Consider the following 21,301-nt stretch of genomic DNA (forward strand, 5'->3'; position numbering starts at 1 on the left):
CTGAGGAAAGTGAGTCGCTCGCTGTGTGAGGAGGGTGAGTCGCTCGCTGAGGAAAGTGAGTCGCTCGCTGAGGAAAGTGAGTCGCTCGCTGTGTGAGGAGGGTGAGTCGCTCGCTGAGGAAAGTGAGTCGCTCGCTGAGGAAAGTGAGTCGCTCGCTGTGTGAGGAGGGTGAGTCGCTCGCTGTGTGAGGAGAGTACGTAACGTTATACAGATCCACCGCTGGCATATCAGTGGGAAAGTGAGTAGCTAGGGGCTATAGTATAGTGACTTCCCACGACAAATCATTAGTCCTATTTTTGGACCTTCCGGCCCGCCATACACTACGTCCATATTGTTTTACAGTCTATGGTTCAAACAGCACGGGACACACACAGCACTGCGCTCTGTCAAAACTCCAGAGAGAGAGAGAGGCCCCGCCCCGGCCTTCTCGGAGAGTGGTTACGTCACGATTAAGCCGAATAGTTCCAGAGGTTGCTAAGCAACGTGCCAGCCAACAACAAACAGACAGCCAACAACAAACAGACAGCATCGTCTTACTGAAACACAGTTTACATTATTTACACACTTGAACGTGATACAAACAATAGGAAACACATTGAACACACATTCAATTACACTGAACGATCGATCGTCGATATGTTACCTGAGAGAAGCGGCCGCTGCAGCGTGACAGACGCGGCTATGGCTATGAACACGACAGGTAACGTAACATTAATACAAATCAAAAGACAAGTTACCATTTAATGATACAGGCTTTATTACAGACGTTACATAATCTTATCTTATCCCTCTGATGGTCTTCGTTTGTGTTGACACTCGTTGAAATTAGCTAGGACATTGTCGGTCAGTGTTTCTGTGAAAACAAGCAGCATTTTTCGGGGTTAAGACCTTTAAGCACAAAAACATCAAAAGTTATAAAGTTTTATTTAGCAAGCATGTAACCACTGATATCATAGATGGAAAAGACCATGTTCTAGCGTGATTTACCATGATATACCACATTCTAACATGATTTACCATAGTTTATCATGGTTTACCATAATTGACCCTGTTCTAGCATGATTTACCATGATATACCACATTCTAGCATGATTTACCATAGTTTATCATGATTGACCATGGTCTAGCGTGATTTACCATGATATAGGCTACCACATTCTAACATGATTTACCATAGTTTACCATGATTTACCATGTTCTAGCGTGATTTACCATGATATACCACATTCTAACATGATTTACCATAGTTTGTCATGATTTACCCTGTTCTAGCGTGATTTACCATGATATACCACATTCTAGCATGATTTACCATAGTTTGTCATGATTTACCATGATATACCACATTCTAGCATGATTTACCATAGTTTGTCATGATTTACCATGTTTCTAGCGTGATTTACCATGATATACCACATTCTAACATGATTTACCATAGTTTGTCATGATTTATCATGATTTACCCTGTTCTAGCGTGATTTACCATGATATACCACATTCTAGCATGATTTACCATAGTTTGTCATGATTTACCATGTTTCTAGCGTGATTTACCATGATATACCACATTCTAGCATGATTTACCATAGTTTGTCATGATTTATCATGATTTACCCTGTTCTAGCATGATTTACCATGATATACCACATTCTAGCATGATTTACCACAGTTTGTCATGATTTACCATGTTTCTAGCGTGATTTACACAAACATACACAAACAAATACAAATATGTTTTCAATGTTTTTGGGATATGTTATTGTAAAATTTGTACCAACCAATAGTAAAAGCAGTAGCCTATACCAACTATTGCACCATGCTGTCACTAAACTCAATAAAATAGTGTTTAGTTTGGCTACCAAATGTTCTGACAATCACAAACATGAACTTAAATGCAAAACCTACTAATTATTAGCTGTGTCAATGTCAGCCTGTTTCCTGATTTTATGTGTAAACCTCACACTGGTTGGTTCCTCGCCTGATCTACACAGGTGTGTTTAGTCATAAGCAGTTCAGTCTCTCATGCTGTTGTGTGTTTTCCAGGAGCCTTTGACTCTCTTTATAAAGTGGGAAAGAAACTGGCATCGAAACCCCATGGCACTGTCCATGAAGGAATCCGGAAATCAGACGGCACTCAAGTATGTTGCTCTTCTGGATATAGCAAACTCTTTGCCTCTTGTTTCCTTCTGTCTCTCGAGTCCTGACAAAAACATCAGTGTTTATAGTTTTGACCAAAACATTTTTTAAAAAAGATTGTAGATTATCATGTAAACAACAAAGATGAGTCAGTTCACTTACGTTTACAAATATTTTCTTTATTTTTTAGGTGATCATCAAACTTGTTGAGGAGCGGCAGTTTGATTTCGACGTAAGTTGACACGATTTTATTCTTTATGAAAATTTCTATTACTAGTGCAAAATGCCTGTGCAAAATTAGTTTTTGTGTGTGTTTTTAGTAATTGTTGGTTTGGTGTGTTTGAGTGCTCATTGTTACAATTACACAGCAAAAGTTCAGTGACATATTTATTTGTGCATGGTAGAAAGCAAATACTGATACTGACATAATGACATACAATAAATGTGGAAAATTGAACTACACGATTCAGGGAGCAGGATACACAGTGAACTCCGAGCTACTTAAGCTCCACTGCTTTCTTCGACCCTCTCTGTCTCTGGTCCTGGGCTGTGCTCCCTCAGTGTGTGTGTGAGAGGGGGAGTGGCCAGCTGTGCTCACTCAGTGTGTGTGTGAGAGGGGGAGTGGCCAGCTGTGCTCACTCATTAGCCGCGTTTCCACTGTCGGGCCAGTGCGAGCCAGGGCTATAAACGGGCCGTGCCGGGCTAATAGCACCGGGCCTGCGTTTCCACTGTCGGGCCAGAAGCTCCACTGCGCTTCACTAAAACACGCCCGTAACACGCCTCTCTGGAACAACGTCACACTAACTCATTCACCAACAAATGGAAGTTTTATCAGAAAACTAATCAGAAATCATTGGAAACAGCGTTGAAAACAAACATGATAAAAGCGGCCGTTTGCTGGCATTTTTGTGGTTTACTTGAATATTTAAAACCCAAGTATCGATGTTTTACCACAGGTTTACAATAAAAAGTGATACATTGATCATAATGAATTAATTTATGTCAAAATTGCACATTAGTCACTCAGAAATAAATTTCCGTTAGGTCTATTTCACAAAAGAAAGAGGACACACTTACTACTTCAGTCGCGTCTGTTACTGTTTATCTGGTAGTTACAGGACATATTTACATCACATTTAGAAAGAATGATAATTTCTACAAATATATGCCACCAAAAATACGACCTGAGGAGCTTTAGCACTCTCTCGACTCCCATACAGATATTTTCAGTCAGAGAAACAGAGGAAGCTCCCGAAAAAAAAGTTGCTTTATTTTATGATAGTCCGGTATAAAGAGACGAGACGTAGGCTACTGGCAGTCAGATAAAATAAAAACATGACTGTGATAGCCTTTATGATTGGTTTGATTTCTTCAAGCTTTCACTATGTTTTTTTACAATGCGTATCTTCAAGCGTTTACTATGTTTACTATGGTAATGGTTAGCGCGCATAGTCTTTTGCATCACAAACACAAGGCATTCAAACATGAACGCGAGTTAAGTTATTTTAAAAGTCTTTAATGCTGACAGAATCATCCGGCGCTGCCGTCTCCCGACTCAGGTGAACTCCGCCTCTGTTAGTAACCACTCCTCTAGCCCGAGCTGGCCCGCTCTGGCCCAAGGTATTGAGATCCTGGCCGTTGGCCCCGAGGAAGCCCCAATCAATGAGATGAGAGGGGAGTGGCCAGCTGTGCTCACTCAGTGTGTGTGTGAGAGGGGGAGTGGCCAGCGGCTAGAGCGGCAAAAGCCAGTGTGTGCTTCTTTTACCGATATATATATTTACTTATATCTTTTGCATTTCTAATCCAAACAACGTCAAACTTGGCACTGCACTTACTCGTGCCCGTAGCGAGACACCTGTCAAGTTTGAAATCCATCCATTTCGCTCACTCTTTAGTCTGGAGGTTTGAGGTTAGGAGTCAACTAACCTTTTGTCAATCTCTTCTTTCAGGTTGGGGAATCCAAACCTTATTGTCGAGAGGCAACTATAATGCGGATGGTGGAACATAGCGACCATGTTGTGAAGTTACATGATTGGTTTGGCATGGAAGATCACGACATCCTAATCATGGAACATCCAGGTGTCAGCGTAACCTTGTGTGATTTCGTCAAAGAAAACAGAGGTCGTCTGACTGAAGCAGAAGCAAAAGACATCATGCAGAATCTCATCGCTGCGTTTCAGCACTGCAGGGAACAGGGTGTTTGTTACGAACACATCAGCCTGAGAAAAGTACTCATCGACCCATTCACCAGGGAGATCAAGTTAGCCGGCTTTCACAGAGGACTGGCCATCAGAGAACCAAGTGAGCTTGCTTTTTGAGCACAAGTCACTGATTTATTATGCACAGGATATGGAAATAAGTTTTTTTTACTGAAAACTTACTCCTTACAATAGGCGATTGTGAATCAAAAGCAGAGAGGAGAGTTCACGCTTTAATGGGAACAAATGAAGTCTTATACAGAGCGCTGAATGGGATGGTCGAAAGAGAAGGTCTTCGGAAAGTTCTTCGGAAAAATACAGACTTGTCCAAAGGTGAGACCAAAAACAAGAACGAAATGGAAAACGCATTGCTTGAAAACATGTAAAGCTCTTAAACAAGTGACAGTAAAATTACCTTGATGACAAATAAGCAAAGTTTAAAACACAGCGGATTGACAGTGAATGTTTAGCCATTAATAAATGTTCATGGGCATCAAGAGAATGCCATAGTAACAGCAACATTACCTCACATAAACTACATATCTCAAAATCAAGCAGGACTAATCATCTCTCTTCTGAAAACTTTTACAGAATGCCTGGATCTACTTCAGAACCTTCGTGACAGAGAGTCAAGGATCTACTTAATGAACATTCTAGATCATGACTGGTTTAAAGAAACACCAGAGCCAGAAGCGATGGAGTCCGAGCCGACAGAAGGTGAGTCTGGATGGGCCAGTTAAAATAAGCCCAAAAAACGGGTTCCCCTTCATTTCCATTTCAGCACTTTTCTGCGCACTGAGGACAGCGACTCAGTAGCCTACCTGAACTGATGCGCAATTAGCATCGCTAAAAAAAAAAAATTGCTTAGAGGAATTTTTTTTGTTGCTTTTTTTAATACAATTACAATTTCATTTCATTTATTGTTCAATAAAATTATAGGCCTATTATTTTTAGTTTATTAACAGCAACAACACTCGGGGAGACAGTTATCCTGGAGGTAAATATCCTGATCGCTAATGGGTAATTTAGATCTTCATCATTACCTCAGGGCTAAACATAAAATTCTGCAGGAAACACTCCTAGCGAGAAACGATCAACCTCCCGCGCTGTCATTTATAAGGCTAGTGAGGTATTGATCTTGGCAGCAGATGCTCTTTGTGTTGGAAGAAGGATCTGTAAAAGCTTTGAGAAAAACAAATATGGGAAACTTAATGTTCTGCAACCGTCACGTTGATTAAAATGATAAAGTGGCGGATTTAAATATGGGTAAACTGAAACCTCTTGGTCCAGTTTCAAAAGTCTGAAGAAGCTTCCTTTTGTAGACGTATTCCAGCTTTAACAGACAGTGCCAAAGTGTTTGCGAAATTTATTGTTATAATTGATTTTAAACCGCATTAAAGTGCAGAACTTTGGCATAATATGCCAATATTGGCATATAATGTCTAGTTTGTGTCCACCGTGGTACATAAGAAGTAAAGAAACTTCCAATCAATCTAAAGCATCATGGAACCGTTTTAAGGTCGAAGGACGAAAACTGTAATGATAATGATAACTATAAAGTTTTATAATTATCCTAGGTAAGTCCACACCACAAATATGACAGAGGAACAATATAATTGGAATCACTTTCAGAATTATGTTTTTTCTGCTAATGAATGATAAACACATTGACCCGCCAATCAGAATCTATTCTCTTTATAAAGAGCTTGATTTAAAGAGGCAGAAGACATAATGTTACTGGTGTTGAGGCTAATATAGTTTTTGTTATAGTTATCGTTCTTGGTGTAAACGGAGCTTAAATCTATTAAATGTTCCAAAATGTGTGTCCTTTCAGTCTAAAGCTTGACTTATTTAATAGTTTGAGATCATTATTCTGGAATATCACTGCCGTTTCTCATCCAGTCCATCTCTCGACAGACACGGAATGGCGAGCCACGCACATCTGGACTAACATCATCAACGACCTTCAGACGCAGGTGGAGGTGAAGAGGAGACGCCACAATCTGAAAATCTACCATGACTGCTTTCTGGGGTCCGAGGCCGTGGACGTGGTCCTGGCTCACATCATTCAGAGCAAAGTCTGTGGGGATGCCGAAGTGCCCCGTTCCAAAGCGGTTCGCCTCTGCCAGGCCTTCATGGAGGCCAAGGTCTTTGAAGCGGTGAACACTAAAATGTTCAGGAAAGAAAAGAGGCAAGCGAAGTTTGAGGACAGCACCTGTAGTCTATACAGGTTCTAAACAGGCCAACTCCCAGCACATCAAGCTCGGAGAACATTGAGAGCATACAGAGGAACACTTACAGCCCACCCAGGCAGAATTTTCACCGGAGGAAAGGCGATATATGCGCCTGCCACTGCGTTATATGCACCGGCCACTCGACCAGTCACGGATATATGCGCCGGCCACTCGACCAGTCACGGATATATGCGCCTGCCACTGCGTTATAGGCGCCGGCCACTCGACCAGTCACGGATATATGCGCCTGCCACTGCGTTATATGCGCCGGCCACTCGACCAGTCACGGATATATGCGCCGGCCACTCGACCAGTCACGGATATATGCGCCGGCCACTCGACCAGTCACGGATATATGCGCCGGCCACTCAAACTTACACAATATGTAAGGTTTAAAAAAGCAAACAAATGCAGCGCGAGTCTCGTGGCTCTCTTAGCATCGCGCCGGCCACTACCAGCCACACGATCTCTCACTGTTTACATCTATCAGACACTCCTATTGATACACAAAAGCACACATACAGTGCAATACATATCTTATTTACCTATTTCTCATCTTATCGGTGTTTTTATTTGCTCTTTTTACCCGTATGGGAGCGCGCTCGTGGCTAAGCGAAGCGTCGCACCAGCCACACGATCTCTCGCTGTTTATGGCCACTACCAGCCACACGATCTCTCACTGTTTACATCTTTCAGACACTCCTAATGATACACGAGAGCACAAAGACAGTGCAATACAGATCTTATTTACCTATTTCTCAACTAAATCTTATTTTTTATTCGCTCTTTTTACCCGTATATGGGAGTGCATGCTCGTGGCTCTATAGCATCGCGCCGGCCACTACCAGCCACACGATCTCACTGTTTACATCTATCAGACACTCCTATTGATACACAAAAGCACACATACAGTGCAAAACATATCTTATTTACCTATTTCTCATCTTATCGGTTTTTTTATTTGCTCTTTTGACCCGTATGGGAGCGGCAGTGGCAGGCGCATATATCCGTGACTGGTCGAGTGGGCGGCGCATATAACGCAGTGGCAGGCGCATATATCCGTGACTGGTCGAGTGGCCGGCGCATATTTAGAGTGTCCCAGTCATGAGTCACACCCTATGGCGTTATTTTTTAGTCAAAAGTTATGAGCGTGTAAGACATGCTCACGAGCACATTATGTTATTTCACATGCGCAAAAATGAACCTTCAGCTGGCATGATAAAAGTACTCGCGCACAAATTCAACAACCGAGAGGTGTACAGGTAGCTGCAAGCGAGCGCCTGGCATACTCTCATAGGTTAACTCTGCTTGTACAGTGGAATCCTGCTCGCGCGCAGCGGACTTCTGCTCGCGGAGTGCTGTTTTGCTCGCGCAGTGGATTTCTGCTCGCTCAGCTGATTTCTGCTCGCTTGAGTCTACATGACTTTTGACAATTTGGGGGCGGAAACCAAGGAGGGCACTGACCCTCTTATGATTGGTCACTTTCATCATGGAAAATCTTGGGAAATCCTAACCCCGCCCACCTTCTGACGCAGCGCGCGTCACTCAGCTCGCTCTGCTACTCCAGCTATCTCGGTGTATATTTTAGACAACGAAATATGTGATAAAACACCATACTAACTATTTTCGTTTTCATTTAAAGAAATCTTAAACATGATAGCCACACAAATGTGGTTCAGGCAACGCGTATTGATTATATTCACTGCACATAACGTTTGCCTTTTTATAAAAAAAACCAAAATATAAAACACAAACCTGCCTCTTTTCGTTTTAAATATAATATAAAACCATTAAACATTTTAATATGGTCCAGGCAATATGTGCATTTGTACCAAACAACAGATTTTGCAGTAAACAACTATTTTTTACACACAATTATTACAATTTAAAATGACAAAACTCAACCCAGTCTCTTTTTGTTAAATTTCAGTTTTTATCAATAATAGCCATAATATTTTTTTTAAAGCGCTGACTTTGTATGTTTGACTGAATTGTTTGCTTTATTTGTATAGCTTCTTATATAAGAAGCTATACAAATAAAGCAAACAATTCAGTCAAACATACAAAGTCAGCGCTCTAATCTAACCATACAACGGTAAAGATAAATAGCTTATATGTATAGCTTTATTTGTATAGCTTCTTATACCTTTTACTTATACTTTTATAATGGCTAATATTGATAAAAACTGAAATTTAACAAAAAGAGACTGGGTTGAGTTTTGTCATTTTAAATTGTAATAATTGTATGTAAACATTTTAAAAACTGTAATGTTGTTTACTGCAAAATCTGTTGTTTGGTACAAATGCACATATTGCCTGGACCATATTAAAATGTTTAATGGTTTTATATTATATTTAAAACGAAAAGAGGCAGGTTTGTGTTTTATATTTTGTTTTTTTGTTATAAATAGGCAAACGTTATGTGCAGTGAATATAATCAATACGCGTTGCCTGAACCACATTTGTGTGGCTATCATGTTTAAGATTTCTTTAAATGAAAACGAAAATAGTAACTATGGTGTTTTATCACATATTTCGTTGTCTAAAATATACACCGAGATAGCTGGAGTAGCAGAGCGAGCTGAGTGACGCGCGCTGCGTCAGAAGGTGGGCGGGGTTAGGATTTCCCAAGATTTTCCATGATGAAAGTGACCAATCATAAGAGGGTCAGTGCCCTCCTTGGTTTCCCCCCCCAAATTGTCAAAAGTCATGTAGACTCGAGCGAGCAGAAATCAGCTGAGCGAGCAGAAATCCACTGCGCGAGCAAAACAGCACTCCGCGAGCAGAAGTCCGCTGCGCGCGAGCAGGATTCCACTGTACAAGCAGAGTTAACCTATGAGAGTATGCCAGGCGCTCGCTCGCAGCTACCTGTACACCTCTCGGTTGTTGAATTTGTGCGCGAGTACTTTTATCATGCCAGCTGAAGGTTCATTTTTGCGCATGTGAAATAACATAATGTGCTCGTGAGCATGTGTTACACGCTCATAACTTTTGACTAAACAATAACGCCATAGGGTGTGACTCATGACTGGGACACTCTAAATATGCGCCGGCCACTCGACCAGTCACGGATATATGCGCCTGCCACTGCGTTATATGCGCCGGCCACTCGACCAGTCACGGATATATGCGCCTGCCACTGCCGCTCCCATACGGGTCAAAAGAGCAAATAAAAAAACCGATAAGATGAGAAATAGGTAAATAAGATATGTATTGCACTGTATGTGTGCTTTTGTGTATCAATAGGAGTGTCTGATAGATGTAAACAGTGAGAGATCGTGTGGCTGGTAGTGGCCGGCGCGATGCTATAGAGCCACGAGCATGCACTCCCATATACGGGTAAAAAGAGCGAATAAAAAATAAGATTTAGTTGAGAAATAGGTAAATAAGATCTGTATTGCACTGTCTTTGTGCTCTCGTGTATCATTAGGAGTGTCTGAAAGATGTAAACAGTGAGAGATTGTGTGGCTGGTAGTGGCCGGCGCGATGCTATAGAGCCAAGAGCGCGCGCTCCCATACGGGTAAAAAGAGCGAAAAGAATATAAGATTTAGATGAGAAATAGGTAAATAAGATATGTATTGCACTGTATGTGTGCTTTTGTGTATCAATAGGAGTGCCTGATAGATGTAAACAGTGAGAGATCGTGTGGCTGGTAGTGGCCGGCGCGATACTAAGAGAGCCACGAGACTCGCGCTGCATTTGTTTTTTTGTTTTTTAAACCTTACATATTGTGTAAGTTCGAGTGGCCGGCGCATATATCCGTGACTGGTCGAGTGGCCGGCGCATATATCCGGTCGAGTGGCCGGCGCATATATCCGTGACTGGTCGAGTGGCCGGCGCATATAACGCAGTGGCAGGCGCATATATCCGTGACTGGTCGAGTGGCTGGCGCATATATCCGTGACTGGTCGAGTGGCCGGCGCATATAACGCAGTAGCAGGCGCATATATCCGTGACTGGTCGAGTGGCAGCTCCCCCTGCAACGCAAAGATTTTACCCCTACAGCTATTTTCTTTAATCTTCATAAATCGCAACGGAGCAACTGTGTCTAAAGTGCTGGAAAAGAGAAAGTTAAAAGTTTCTGTCGCAATATCTAGTTCTTCTAAGCTATCCGGGATGCTGTGATGATGAAACTGATTAGGAAGATTATTAATAAAGCAATCTTTAGTGGCAGAAGTGATACGTCTAACATATTTGTAACACGGAGTCGGCTTTGCAGCCTTGGATAAATGAAGTTTACACAAGACTAGATAATGATCTGAGATGTCATCGCTCTGCTGCAGAATTTCAACGGCATCAACATCTATTCCGTATGATAATATTAGATCTAGAGTATGATTACGACAATGAGTGGGTCCTGACACGTGTTGTCTCCAATAGAGTTAAGAATGTCTTTAAATGCCAATCCCAATGCATCTTTTTCATTATCCACATGTGTATTAAAATCACCAACAATTAGTACTTTATCTGCAGCCAGTACTAACTCTGATAGAAAGTCAGCAAATTCTTTGATAAAGTCTGTATGGTGCCCTGGTGGCCTGTATACAGTAGCCAGCACAAATCTCAAACGTGATTTATCATTTACACTAGATGTTGCTACATTAAGCACCAACACTTCAAAATAATTATATTTAACTAGACTTCTTAGTAATTCTGAAAATATTACTATAAATTACACCAACACCTCCTCCTTTGCCTTTCAGACGAGGTTCATGTTTATTACAGTTATCTTGCGGGGTGGACTCATTTAAAGTAATGTAATCATTTGGTTTTAGCCAGGTTTCTGTCAAACACAGCACATCTAGATTATAGTCTGTAATCATATCATTAACAATAAGTGCTTTTGAAGTAAGGGATCTAATATTCAGCAACCCGAGCTTTATCATTTGCTGATTTGTATTATATCCGTTTTTTATTTGATGAACATCAATTACATTTTTACCCTTAGATGGGTTTGGAAGTTTAATGTCCTAATTCGGGGAACAGAGACAGTCTCTATATGATGATAGCTAGGTGAAAGAGGCTCTGTGTGATGGGATTTATCTGACAGTGACGTGAGACGGCTAGCAGACGGTCGGTTTAGCCAGTCTGTCTGCTTCCTGACCTGAGCCCCAGATTGTCATGTTTGAGCTCTAAGACTATGTGCCATATTACTAGAGAGAAGAGCAGCACCATCCCAGGATGATAGAATTGTGAAACCGTGATATTGTTACTGTGAAGTAAAATTGAGATTTTGGTCATATCACCCATCCATATTCTTTGCTAGATAGCAGAAAAGGTTCCCACAGTTTTTCATACAGTATGGATTTTTTAATAGTGTTCACCACAAGTAATATTGTGTCCGCTCAATTGTGCTCTTTCTTGCAAGAAAATGATATCTATGAAAAATTTCAGTCAGGATTCCCCTAGTGAAAAAAAAGTATGCTATGTATACTTGCAGCCAGACTGATTGTCAGTATACTTCAAGTGTGTTAATAATTAGTTAACTTGAAGTGTGCTATTTTGGATACATTTTTTTTGTACTAAGTGTATTTTAGTTATAATTAAATTATACTAAAGTATAACTTTAATTGTATTTAGTGTACTTTTTGATGCTAAATTGAGACAATTTTAAGTGTACTTAGTACACTTTAAGTACATGCGTATTTTCATGCTTGATTAGTGATATTAAAGCGTACTTTTTTGTATTACAAGTACATTACAAATTAATTAAGAGTGTCTTCCAAACAAACAAGAAATATACCATATATTATTTTTGAGTAAAAATATACTTTCTTCCCCAAAGCTGAATGCACTTGTCAGGGTCATTACAATAAATATGTGACTTGAATCAACAGTGTTAATAAATGGTTGTTGAGTATTCTCATGAAACAAGATAGAGTAGAGGCTTCAACCCGGAAACAGTATTAAGGTGCAGTAAAATTATCTGTTGTTCTGTGAATGTTCACTGGTGAATTCCAGTCATTTCAATAAGAATCCACATGATCAGCAATTTCGTTTGTGGTCAAATGTCACTATGGGACCAAGTTGGTCACTGGAATTCGCTAGATTTGACCAACAGAAAGCAGCTTGAAAGTGACTCCAATTCATACATTACGCCGCTACACTGCTGACAATGGTCAATGGACTTTTTTGCCCGTGTAATTTCACAAAATTAATCAATAATAAAATCCTCACAAGGGACATGTTACAGGAATCATACTTAGAGTTAGAAAAGTGAAAAGGTAAAGGAGATTCGTTTTCCGTTTATTTTTCCTCTTTTCTGGTGGATGGTCCAGGCACTTCAGTGATTTTCAGGTCTACAGGAGGATTTTTATTCTTGTTCAATCTTGTATTTCAGCTTACTGAGATCCCTGCAAAGTACAAAATTTACAGTTAGTAAGGTTATTAAAGTGATAGTTGTGAAATTTAAATAATCTCCTCAGTCTTGTGACGTTCCAAACCTGTTTGACTTTCTGTCTGTGGAACCCAAAAGCAAATCTCAGGCATAATGCAACCCCAGTCACCGTTCGCTTTCACTGCATGAAACACAAGCAGAACAAAATTGTGTAAATCATTCATTAAACCATTCTTATGTACACTTGTCTAGTTCAATTCAATGCAACAATTTATGTAAAAATGGTTAAGCTCCAAAAATGTCCCAGAAAAGATCCTAAAAATAATCAATGAGTTCACAACTCATGTGTTATGGGTTGTGTTGTAAGTCTTCTGAAGCCATATAATAGCTTTTTCCTTTTTTTTTTTTTTTGTCGAAAAAGACTAAACTTGAAGTTGTAATTCAGAGTTAAAATGTCTTACATTCAAATGCAAATGATAAAGATATAAGAAAAAATGCATAGCATTATTGGCACCAAACCTGTGATTAACATAGCGCAAGGTTGTGGGTTCGATCCCAGGGGATTGCACATACCTATGTATAAATGTATAGGATAATGCAATGTAAGTTGCTTTGGATAAAAGCGTCTGCCAAATGCATAAATGTAAATGTAAAGCTGATTATTCACAACATAATATTTATTGACCAGTAAATGGCTTTAAAATGGTATTCGAGAGAATTAGGACACCTGTAGTAACGTTAAGTTAGGCTAACGTTAAACAAAAACAGACCAAACTATAGACTCGACGCCCGTGAAGAGACGACTCGACGCCTGTGTATATTTCTGAAATGCACTTTCTGTAAAGCTGCTTTGAGACAATGTATTGTGAAAAGCGCTATACAAATAAATTTGAATTGAATTGAATTAATTGACTACATTATAACCAGAAATAAGTATATAAATGGCTGCTAAAGAAAGAGAGAGAGACAGAGAGGGAGAGAGAGAGAGAGGGTAGAGAGAGAAAGAAAGAGAGAGGGGGCAGAGAGAGAAAGAAAGACAGAAAGAGAGAGAGAGAGAGAGAGAGAAAGAAAGAGACAGAGAGTGCAGAGAGAGAGAGAGAGCAGAAAGAGAGAGAGTGCAGAAAGAGAGACAGAGAGAGAGTGCAGACAGAGAGAGTGCAGAAAGAGAGACAGAAAGAGAGAGAGACAGAGAGGGAGAGAGAGAGAGAGGGTAGAGAGAGAAAGAAAGAGAGAGGGGGCAGAGAGAGAAAGAAAGACAGAAAGAGAGAGAGAGAGAGAGAGAGAAAGAAAGAGACAGAGAGTGCAGAGAGAGAGAGAGAGCAGAAAGAGAGAGAGAGAGAGAGTGCAGAAAGAGAGAGAGAGCAGAAAGAGAGAGAGAGAGAGAGTGCAGAAAGAGAGACAGAGAGAGAGTGCAGAAAGAGAGAGAGAGTGCAGACAGAGAGAGAGTGCAGAAAGAGAGAGAGAGGGCAGAAAGAGAGAGAGACAGAGAGGGAGATTTTGATTTTTGAAAAAACTTTAATTACAATTTTTAACAATATCTCTTCACAATAAATTTAACAATATCTCTTCACAATAAACATACCACAGAGGATATTAATACCTTATGAACTCAGAAAGAAAAACACAAATCACCTTCACAAACTGTACACAAAGCACCATGACTGCACCATATCAATTCAAAAGTTGAAAGATCACTCATAGTCTTATAAAACCGAAAATCAATCAAAACTCTAGATTTGACCAAAGTTAAAAAACACACGTTTACATCATCGCTACACTCTTGTTCCACTCTGTTTTTCCTGCTAATATAAATAGCCATTTTTGCTTGCCCTAAAATGAAATTCAACAATTGACAGGTGAAACGTTTTTTCTGAGAGTACATAAAACCCAAAATGAAAGTCTCAATACAAAAAGTTTCATCAAACCTACAAAACAGTTCTCTCAATCTCATAAACAAAGGTTCTAATCTAAAACAATGCATAAAAGCATGAAAAACAGTCTCCCTTTGAGTACAGAAAGGGCAAGCAGAATTAACTTCAGGATTCAACTTCGAAATAAAAGAATTGACAGCAATGGCACCATGGAGAATTCTCCATTGTATATCACCAAACCTTTTAGACAATGGTGGCTTATTTAATGATCTCCATTCAGGTTTTACATCATTTCTCAGTTTAAAAACAGAACGCCATGGTGTATCGGTTCTCTTTTCTAACATTTTCTTATTTAAAACCAAAACACAGGCTCTATACAGTTTTTTCCCTTCACTAGACAAGAAATCTAAAAACAAAGATTCACCTGATTTCAGCAAAAAACCTGTACCCTCTTCAAGATTGGGTTGAATAATCAAACATGGAAAGGGATCATCAACATCAGGGGTACAAACCCCTGTAAAAAAGTCTCTTAACAAATGTTCTTCTTCACCTGTAAAACAGGCTTTAAAGCTGCCGTCGGCAAGTCTGGCAGATTGGGTCGATTAGCCAAAATGTTGAATGTTTACAACTCTCATGCCCCTCCCCACTACCAGCGAGCACCCTCCCATCGAGGTCGTGCTCGTCAGTGCGTCACTGTGCGTGTGTACCTGATTTTCTGTGAAGGCGTCCGTCTCTTCAGCATCTATCAACACCATGGACTCGGAGGTAGGCTGCCCTGGCTAATCTATCCATAGATAGCAATAACCGAAGAATTGGAAGCTTGTTAGTAGATTTTCTCTCCGCCATCACGCTTCATGCAATCTCCAGGCGAACTTCAGGCGTGGCGTGTGCATGTGATATTAACGTGCGCGAGTGAGGGGGGATCTGTGACGTGTGCACGACCTGTGATTGACAGTCAGATCTCACACCCCCCTGCGCTGATTGGACCTGATGAAGCGGGAGCGCTGGATTTTTGCAAAACAAATAACACGCTCCAGGTGGAGTTAGAAGCTCGGTTTTTTTTCTAAAACCACCTTATTTGTGTTGTTCTGTCGGATTATAGTGTCGATTACACTGAATATGATCAAAAAAAATTTGCCGACGGCAGCTTTAAGTTTGACCAGAAAACGAGTTAGTAAACAAACAGATCTGATTCCTAAATGTTCGGATACGGCATCCACATTCTCAAATTGAGGCCCGGTTAATGTCAACAAATGTCCCAACGTAAAGACCTTGGATTGCAGGAAAAAGGTGCTAAACCCCGGCAAATAGCAGTGAGTAGCAATGTCCAAACGGGCCCCAAGTATCAGTGGCTCCTGCAAAAGCCAGTGGAGAGAATATGAGTTTTCAGTCTTATAAACACGAAAAAAGCTCCACACCTTGAAAAGATTTCGATAGAAGGCAGGCAGTTCCGATAAATCCAGTTTAGTTGGATCCATTAAAAAGAGGGATTTGTCTAGTCCGAACCCCCCAATAGTGTGCAAAATAGTACAACTCGCAGCACGCCAACTGAAATCTGTAGAACCATCAAGTAACCTTTTTAAAAACTGTAACCGAAAGGCAGCCATTCTACTTTGTAAGTGAATCAAACCTTGCCCACCTTCATCTTTGGGGAGGTATAAAAAACTCTGTGGGACCCAGTGTAATTTGTCCCAAAAAAAGTTCACAAGAGCAGCTTGAGCTTCCGCTAAAAACTGTGGTGAAGGGTCTACACATGACAACTTATGCCAAAGTGAAGATGCCACTAAATTGTTGACAATGAGAGTTCGCCCCCTATAGGACATATTCGGTAATAACCATTTCCATTTTTCCAAGCGCCCTTTAATTTTTTCCATCAACCCCTCCCAATTTTTTTGTAACTCACTGTCATCCCCTAGATAAACTCCTAGATATTTTATACCTCCATTTCCCCAAACCATCCCATCAGGAAGGCAAGGTTTACCATCAGCCCATTGTCCTAATAATAAAGCATAACTTTTTTTCCAATTAACCTTTGCAGAGGACAACAGTCTAAATTCTTCAATTAAATTAAGTAAAATCTGCACATCACTTTGTCTGTTGATCATCACCACAATATCATCGGCATAGGCTGACAAACAAATCTTTTTATTACAAACTGGTAAAAACAAACCACTTAATTGACTTCTTATCTGTTGAAGCAATGGCTCAATAGCCAAGGAATACAACATTCCAGACAAGGAGCAACCTTGTCTGATACCCCTGAGAACCTGAAAGGGAGCACATAAGCCACCATTTATTTTCAGCGTACTCTCAACGTCACAATAGAGTACCCTAATCATGTCTATAAAGCTTTTGCTAAAACCAAAAGCTGTTAAAGCACTCCACAAATATGAGTGTTCTACTCGGTCAAACGCCTTCTCCTGATCCAACGATATCAAGCCACAGTCCAAATTTAACAATTTAGAGACATGAAAAATATCCCGAATTAAAGAAATATTATCAAATATAGATCTACCAGGGACACAGTACGTCTGGTCCGGATGGATAACCTGACCCAACACTCCAGCCAATCTGTTACCCAATGCCTTAGAAAGAATTTTATAATCACTGCAGAGAAGCGAGACAGGGCGCCAGTTCTTAATATCTGTAAGGTCCCCCTTTTTTGGAATAAGAGTGATCACCGCTCTTCGGCAACTCAATGGCAACCCGCCCTTCGACAAGCTGTCCTTCAGTACCTCCAGCAGATCTACACCCATTTCCAACCAAAAAGCCTTATAGAAGTCCACCGGGAGGCCATCCACTCCTGGGGCCCTCCCAGACTTCATGCTTTGCAGGGCCTTATAGAGCTCCTCCAGGGTCAACACCCATTCAAGCTCATCATTGGCCTCCTCTGACACCTTTGGTAGGCTGTCAAGGAAAACGTTGTCAACACAACACTCTGACTTAAGCTCGCTCCTATACAGATTTTGATAAAAAATGAACTGCTCTTCCCCGAATACCAGCCGGATCTGTCAATAACACTCCATCTTCGGAGCGCAAACCATGAATAAAACGTTTCTGACCATTCTTTTTTTCCAGATTGAAAAAGTATTGGGATGGTGCATCCATCTGATCAATGCTTTGGAAGCGTGAGCGGACCAGAGCCCCCTGTACTTTATGCCCCAGTAGATCAGCCAACTGAGCTTTCTTCCTTGAACAGGCTTCTAAATAATGCATCTCACCAGTAGATTGTGCCAGATTTTGAAAATCAATTATCTCTCCCTCCAAAAGCTCTAAAGAACGAGTCAACTCCTTAGTAACGTTGTGAGTATACTGTTGGGTAAACTGCCTTATTTGTATCTTACCAACATCCCACCACTGTTGCAATGAATAAAAAGAAGACTTCTTTGTTCTGTGAACTTCCCAAAAGTACTTAAACGACTCCTTAAAAAAGTTATCACTTAACAAATTAGTATTAAAATGCCAGTATGCGCTTTTTGGTTTTATTGAGCTCAAAATAAGCTTACAATGCACCATACTGTGATCTGAAAAACTTACTGGTGTTATATAACATTTATTGAAAATACTAAGATGGTGATTAAAACTGTAAAATCTGTCCAGCCTAGCTAATGACATAACATTCTCACGTGTGTGAACCCAAATGTACTGTCTCTCATTACCATTTAAAGATCTCCAAGTATCACATAAATCATACTTTTTAATAATATGAATTAACCGTTTACGCGAAGCCAAATGAGGCTCAATGTGATTCCGATCTAGATTATGCTCAGTACAATTGAAATCACCACCAAGGAACAAGAAGTCTTCAGAACAACAGTTTTGTAAAGTTGAACATAGTATGTCTAAAAAAAACATTCTTTCAACTGGTGCAGTTGGAACATATACACAAATAAAAATAAACACATAACTTTCAACAACAGCTCTAACTTTTAAAAGCCTACCTTTTATTATCTCATCAACATCATAAGATATGGGACTAAAATTCTTTGCAAATAAAATGGCAACTCCCCCACTTATTGAAGTGTTATGACTTAACACAGGGATGCCATCAAACTCCCTCGCCCAGTCAGCAGCATTTTTTAAGTCGCTATGAGTTTCTTGTAATAAAACAACATCAATATTTTTTTGCTTAATTACTTCATATATTGTAGCTCTTTTTCTAGAATCTCTTGCCCCATTAACATTCAAAATAGCTACATGAACTTCACTCATAAATAGTAATACGGAAAAGAAAAACCACCCAAAAAGCCAAAGAACATCGACCATTCTATTTTTAAAATTAACTAACATCGTTGTTTAAAGCAGTATTGAGACTCCTCACAATTTTCTTGAGTCGATAAACTTCTTTATTAGTAAAGCAACTCTCTGCCATTAGGCTTTTTGCCTTTTCAGCGAACTGTTCAACATCAGGAAAATATTCCTGCACGCGCACACCTCTTTTATTTTTTGTTGATCTAAGGAATAACTTAATATCATCAAGTTCATAATCCCGACCACTAAACTCCCCCTGAGAAAGTGTCATACTAGAGTCAGAAGACCCACCATCACTTTCTGTATCGTGATCCATGCTTTCTTGCACTTCACTCTTTTTACTTATTTTGGCATCAAACATTTTATCAATTATCTTCCTTTTATTGGAAGGTATTTAAAAAAAATGTTCTTTCTCCACACAATCCGTTACACATTCGTCTTGCAAAATCACTGAATTACTCTCACTTTCTATTTGCTCAACACGTTTATCTTCAGAAACCGGTGCCACGCTCGGTAAATCCTCAACGCTAGCCTCTAAAAGTGTTTTGGTGGGCACCGCGTCCGACTCCGAGTGCTCACAGCGCAGTGAAGTCGACGCAACAACACTCTCACCGGGAGCATCCTCAGCCGCCACCGCCCCAACTATATCAGTGTCAGCAACACCATCCGCGCCACCATCGCCTTCAGTACTCCCATTCACTGCGTTTACTTCCTTTTCTGCAACTTTGTCAGGACAATTACGAATTAAATGTCCAGATTTACCGCAACCAAAACACTTTGATTTCGCGGTAGTGACAAAAATAACATAATCAAAGTTGTCAATTCGAAAATTGAGTGTCATGTCTAACTCTACATCGTCCTGAATAATCATATAAGCGAAACGCCTGAACGAAACAATGTGTTTCAACAACGGTGATCCGCTATTAATCGGGATCTTCTTGATCGGAGATACCAATTTTCCATAACGAGATAAAGACTGTGTCAAAATTTCATCGCTTACGAACGGTGGGACATTTGACAAAGTGACTCTCTTAGCGGGCAATGAAAGAGGAAGAACAGAGACAAAATCACCACCAATGACTATTCCGTGTTCGACTACTTCATTGACTTTATCGACGCTATTGAGAAACACCACAACAGCACTATTCATTCTGGAGGCGGATAGCACGTTCTCATGCCCCACAACCTCACCAATAGCAAGACAACATTCCTCCACACTCACCGCGGCGGCTACTTTGACCGCATTACGCCGCGTGAGTGAACTCAAAACCTGCACGCGTGGGGCCGACATGCTTCCCAAAAAAGTGGATAGCAAGCGGCCCAACAAAGAAAAAAAAAAGTAATAAATAGGAAAGACCAGAAAAAACAAATAGAAAAAGCCAGCTTCACTCACAAGCTCTCCAGTCACGCTCACACTCCGTCAACTCGCACCCAGACACACCGGAAGTGAGAGAGAGAGAGAGAGAGAGAGAGAGAGAGAGAGAGAGAGTGCAGACAGAGAGAGAGAGCAGAAAGAGAGAGAGTGCAGAAAGAGAGAGTGCAGAAAGAGAGAGACAGAGAGAGAGTGCAGAGAGAGAGAGAGAGAGAGTGCAGACAGAGAGAGAGTGCAGAAAGAGAGTGTAGAAAGAGAGAGTGCAGAGAGAGAGAGAGAGGGCAGAAAGAGAGAGAGAGAGAGAGAGAGTGCAGAAAGAGAGAGAGTGCAGAAAGAGAGAGTGCAGAAAGAGAGAGACAGAGAGAGAGTGCAGAGAGAGAGAGAGAGGGCAGAAAGAGAGAGAGAGAGAGTGCAGAAAGAGAGAGAGTGCAGAAAGAGAGAGTGCAGAAAGAGAGAGACAGAGTGCAGAGAGAGAGAGAGAGAGTGCAGACAGAGAGAGAGTGCAGAAAGAGAGTGTAGAAAGAGAGAGAGTGCAGAAAGAGAGAGAGAGGGCAGAAAGAGAGAGAGAGAGAGAGTGCAGAAAGAGAGAGAGAGAGAGTACAGAAAGAGAGAGAGAGAGACAGAGACGGAGGGCAGAAAGAGAGAGAGAGAGAGAGAGAGGGCAGAGATGAGGTTAGTCAGTATAGGCCTGTGTAGTTTCCTCATTCGCTGTGACCTAGGCCTATCCCGGCACTGGACGGCCAATTTCACATGTATTTTTGTGTATTCTCAAAATACTAAATACTGTATTTGTATTTAAATATTTTTTTTCACACAGTATTTTGTATTTGTATTTTAAATACATTTCCATGTTTTTTTCTTCTTCTTTTTTTTAAATACATTTTTGCTGACTTTCTATCAG

Source organism: Leuciscus leuciscus, assembly GCF_965113295.1.
Source record: "Leuciscus leuciscus genome assembly, chromosome: 4".
Classification (NCBI taxonomy): domain Eukaryota; kingdom Metazoa; phylum Chordata; class Actinopteri; order Cypriniformes; family Leuciscidae; genus Leuciscus; species Leuciscus leuciscus.